The 5569-nt window shown below is 33.1% G+C and overlaps 1 long non-coding RNA gene across 2 annotated transcripts; it reads left to right on the top strand.

Moving 5' to 3' along the window:
* The first annotated feature begins 992 nt into the window (after positions 1–992).
* Positions 993–4462, top strand: LOC139899146 (uncharacterized). Of its 2 annotated transcripts, XR_011777333.1 has the most exons (4): positions 993–1075; positions 1727–1874; positions 3065–3170; positions 4025–4462. It is a non-coding gene; the product is annotated as an uncharacterized lncRNA (long non-coding RNA). The 2 variants fall into 2 exon arrangements; XR_011777332.1 differs by lacking the exon at positions 1727–1874.
* The last annotated feature ends 1107 nt before the right edge of the window (positions 4463–5569 follow it).

Raw genomic sequence — 5569 nt, 5'->3', positions numbered from 1 at the left:
CGATCCATTGTCATCCCTAGTCGATAGAGTTTGGGTAGAAACAAAATTATACCATAGAAATAAAACCGTTAAACGAAAGTTAAGGCAACTATATATGAGTTGGAAGTAGCCTCCAAATAAACTAATGTGTTGTCAAGGGTTAAAATAATGGTAATTAAATGAAAAGGGGACTTTTCTAATTTAATGCAAACAATTATTTAATTAATACTTTGAAATTGATTTTTCATTCGATCATCAAAATAAAAACTATAAAAGTAGGAAACAACGGTTCTTGGGGGCTAGTCACCCAGAAGTTTTATTCGCTAGTGAAGACACAATGTAATTGTTGTTAGAAATAGGTCTTTTACTAATAAAAAAAATAAATTGTTTGCGTATAAGAATTTTCATAATTCTCTTATCTCTTCTCTTATCTTCTCTTCTCTTCTCTTATCTCTTCTCTTATCTCTATAAATTTCATAACTAAATCCCCACGTGTCTAATTTTCTCTTAATTTACAATTAAAAAATTCGCTAATTATCTAACACTGACGCGTGTCCCTCAATCATCCCCTAAATTAGGGTTAACACCATCAACGGTTTCATTCTCCTCTATTTCACGGATCGGTTATCATCCATCATCATACATCATTTTATTTTCATCGATTGACCACGCATAACTATTTCATCTACTAAAAACTTTACATCAATGGATTCAATCTGTCAACAGTTGTTTGGATGAATCACAATCCATCATATTCGATTGAAAACACAACAAACCGACGCATACCCAATCCATCTGCTACAAACCCTAAATCATCAATCCGATGGATTTCATTTCTAGGGTTCAGTCATCGTAACACCTTATTTAATTTTTTTTTTTTTTTTTTGAAAGGCAATGTTAGTGGTTAGCACACGAAGTTAATTCACGAAAATCCCCCCCCCCCCGAGACTCGAACCCTGGTCTCCTCGAACACCATGTTAACATGGTGACCAATGAGGCAAAGCCCCATTGGCAACACCTTATTTAATTGATCTCATTGATTTTATTGAGTTCGCTTCTGCTCCATTGTCTGATGATACTGAAGTTTTAACAACTGGTAATCCTTTGTTCTTCGTCAACTTGAGTGAGTGGAAATCAATCGAAATTTTTCATCTATTATCAATTTTAGATCAATCACTAATTTATTAAATAGCAATTCAGTTTCAGTAACTTAATTTGTGCTTCTGTGTTTGCTCAATTACTAAATTGTTCATTGTTTCAAGATTCTTTTAAATGTCTATAGTTTGATCTAATAATAGGCAATTGATATTTCTCGGTATATTATTTAGATTGTTATAGTGTGTGTGTTTTTATGTGAGTTGGCTTATGTATATTATATGTTGATGTGTGTTTGAATATAATTAACTTTATACAATTCATGGTGCATTATCTTTATATTTCACCACATCATATAACATCCTTTAGTCTTAAAGTTGTATCCGAATCGAATATCTATATATTTTTGAGGGAAATTCATCTCACTTTTATTAGAAATAGTGTTGCATAATCAGTTTTGTGATGTTTGTATATCTATATGTATTCACTTTTTATTAGAAATAGTGTTTGTATATCACTTTTTAACATCCTTTTGCAAGGATTAACAATTACAGGGTCATAAGATTGGATTCACATTTAGAAGTAAGCAGATACCGAAATTTGACCATTTACTGTCGTCATAAATAATTTTATTTTCTAATGTCTATTTAAGGGTATGATCGTATAAAGGAGTTGATTGAAAAGCATGGCTTTATAAAATGCTTGCTAATTGTAACGCATTTGTCGGGGAGAATTGACAATCACTGATGGGAGAGGTTATAACCAATGTTACTCTACTAACCTGTTTGCATATGTATATCGTAAGTATGTAGCTTTTTTATTTATTTTAATTTTGTGATGGAGATTATGTAAGTTATAAGAGGTTCTGATATAGTTAACCATCGTTTTATTCAAAGGCGATGGGCCTTTCATAATATGAAACATAAATGTTGGTGTAATCTTGGACGGGTTGGCGAATTGGGTAAATTGTCAACCCAGAGGTTGGTTTTATAATACATCGTTACAAGTATTGTACATGTCTAATTGGCTCGCCTTTCTTTTTCGGTATTGTACATTGCTTTCCTATAGAGATCATTGAATATATAGATTTGAATACCCATTTGATCATTTAGCCATTTTAGTTACATGTTTATTGAAAAATCAACCATTAAAAATTGCATAAATCGAATTAAGAATGCTCATGATAAAAGGGTCAAGCCCGTAGCTGAATGTGAATGTCGTTATTTTAGAGTGGGTAATATGTCGAGCAGAATCCATTTGTATTCTTTTTTTAGTTTCATATTCGTCAATATGAAATTTGGATACATGTAGACATCATTATTTTAACTTGATCAAATTAGTAATTTGAGCAGAATTTTGGACACCAATCCTTAACCAACCTTATGCTTCAGAGATGTAGGTTATTATATGCTTGGTATACTACTATGTTTGCCTAATACTTATGTTCTAAATTACAGAGAGTTTGCCTGTGTAGTTCGCTAACGATTCACCTTTCTTTTGAATTGTTAATGATGAATCTCTAATTTTAGTTGGATTTTCTATTATGTTTTTTAAGCTCAAATCTTTAGATGCGGGTATGATTAGGATTTTTCTTTTGACGTTTGAATCTTTGGATGTATTCAAAAACAATTTGATGACTCATATTCATTCAAAAGCTGCGACTTACGTTGCTCTTCAGACCGTCAAGTAGATTTTGAAGGAAGAAGGTTGGGTGGGATTTATGCAAGGCCCTGGGCAAAGTTATGATAATTTTTATGATATATAAAATACATTGGATATTGGTTTTTTATGATATATAAAATGCAAAACTGATTTAACATGTTTCCTTTCATGTTAGATCTGTCAGATTGATCCGTTTGAGATACATACATAAATTAAATGTGCCACATTTCACCATCATCATCATAATATAGCCATGGAACCATTCTATGACGTCAATAATACGAACTGGCTGTTTACAGCAGCTCATAATGCATTCCTCTTATTTCAGGTATTGTATTTGGCTCTTGAAAAACATTACAACTTCAGTTTTGATGATCTTGATGTCGTTGCAAATGGTTACTCGTGTTTTTGAAGTTACGTGAGGGACGAAAGCGGTAATGCCCCTTTTGAATAATAGCGCTACATTATGTTAAATGTGGCAGTTCTTATGAAAATGCGCTACTTTAGTTTATGTCTTTATCTCAAACGGGTCAATCTGACAGAACTAACTGGAAATGAAACATGTTAAATCAGTTTTGTAAATGTGACATATGTATGTAACTGGTGAGATCCATCAATTGTGAAGTGATCCTAAATTATAAGAAAAAATAAATAAGTAGTGCTCTGTGCCAAAGACTGTGTGGCTGCCAACTTAGGTTGATATAGTTCTTCCCACATCGCTACAAAGGTCACCGGCCTCACAAATTTCCTTCCATACATTAATGCACGTATCATCGTATAATTAGTAACGCATTTGTCGGGGAGAATTGACAATCACTGATGGGAGAGGTTATAACCAATGTTACTCTACTAACCTGTTTGCATATGAAATACTATTACACCCTAACCAGTATGAATATATGATATAGATGTGGGGAAGACGATACTACAAGTTTTGTTTCATATATAAATGGGTTATAGATGTAAGGAGGGTCAAATTGGGTTTGGGTCACATCAAGTTTTCAGGGTGGGTCAACAATTTCATATCAAAATGTCCAGACTTCTATACGGGTCATGACTAGCTTTATATTTTACTTTTATGTTTCCCTTTTGGTTATCTTGTATGTATGTATTCACTATCTTCATCAATCTTTACTGAAATCCCTGAACTTTTTTTCCATCAGCTCATCAACTAAAGGTGTATGAAGCATTGATGCTTTAATTTTTTATAATTAAATTTATTTTATTTTTTTATTTGGTTGTGTACATTTTTTAGCTTTTACAAATTTGTGAATAACAATTTTGGCAGGTAATATGATCATGATTCGAGATATAAATCTCACCAGAGTAAATATTAAACTGCTTTGAAAAGAGATTCAATATTGACACGGGTATGAAACGGGCGGATCTCATAATAATGGATGAGCAGGTAACTTTTTGTCAGAACAGTACGTAAGTAATTACTTCTCTATTTGCGAAAATGGTTATACCAGGACTTAGGTTGCTTTACAATTTTTGTTAACTTTTAGATCTTATGTTGGAAGAAAGAATGGGCAGATCCAGTTAAAACATGGAACACTGCAGTGGAAATCAGAAAACTTGCCCGAACATGTACACGAAACCATTTCTTAAACTATAGATTAAAAAACTAGGGATGGCAACAGGTGGGTCGAGTTAAAATTTTGTCATGTTTACGGGTCGCGGGCGGGTTAAGTATATATAATACCCGTGACGGGTGAATTTTGACCCGTGATACCCGTTTGAGAAATGCACGGGTATACAGGTTAACCCGATTACATATAGTTATCCATAATTATTCACAGGTTTACTCACGGGTCGTGGGTATCCATGGGAGCGTATTAGTTATGTATTTATAAAAACTCCGAGTTTGCCCGTGGGTCATGGTATCCATTCGTCACGGGCACCGTCAAGAAACTAATACGTTGATGGGTAGACGGGCTCTGACTGACAAATAATATTACGACGGTCGGGTCGCAGATATAAGGGATCTGTGCCCGTCACCTTCAGGTTGATGTATGTCGTTAATCGAGTAAGTGGTGGCTGACCCCTATGCTTTTAGGAAGGTATGACTTCTTATCAATAGTAATATTTTCAATACAACATAAGGATTATAATCCCTCCCTATAAAAATATTATTATTCTCTGCAAATCAACTGAACAAACAATATCTATATCTTTCTTGCTTTACAATTGTATATCTATTGTGTTGTATATGGATTATTGTTACTTTACTTTTGTCATATACTAACTTTTAGTTACATTGCAGGGATGACGACCGTTACTATAATAATGATCAATGATATCAATCCAAGAAGAGTCAACTTGGGTATCAAGGTGAAACTGCTAAGCATGTTAGTATGTGATGTTACTAAAAGGTTATGAGGTTAGTAAGAAGATCGCGGAATTCATTCTGGTCGATGAGCAGGTTATTTTGTTATCCCTTATAATTTTTGTCATTACTAATATATATCATATCGTTATTAATACATACATGTTTGTAATGATTTTAATAACTGGTTTTGTCTCACATCAATCATTTTCTGAACTAATCTTATATTTCAGGTTAAACAGGGCGGTTTGCTATTTTATTACGTTCACTCAACATGCAAACGAATTGGTAAGTCTATGTATTTCTTTGTATAGATGTTATTGTTGTGTTTTCATATTATGTCCCTTTAAATGTATTTTACCTTGCCCATTTAAATAAATGATTAGTTCCCTGGCAATATATACATGCTTCATTTGCATTTGGTTTTAAGGGTGTTATTGGTTTTTCGGATGGTAGATTTTTGAGCATGCTGGTGTTAGGTATTGTTTTTAACTTGACTTGATT

Source organism: Rutidosis leptorrhynchoides, chromosome 3 (assembly GCF_046630445.1).
Source record: "Rutidosis leptorrhynchoides isolate AG116_Rl617_1_P2 chromosome 3, CSIRO_AGI_Rlap_v1, whole genome shotgun sequence".
NCBI lineage: Eukaryota > Viridiplantae > Streptophyta > Magnoliopsida > Asterales > Asteraceae > Rutidosis > Rutidosis leptorrhynchoides.
This window is presented reverse-complemented; position numbering and strand designations above follow the sequence as displayed.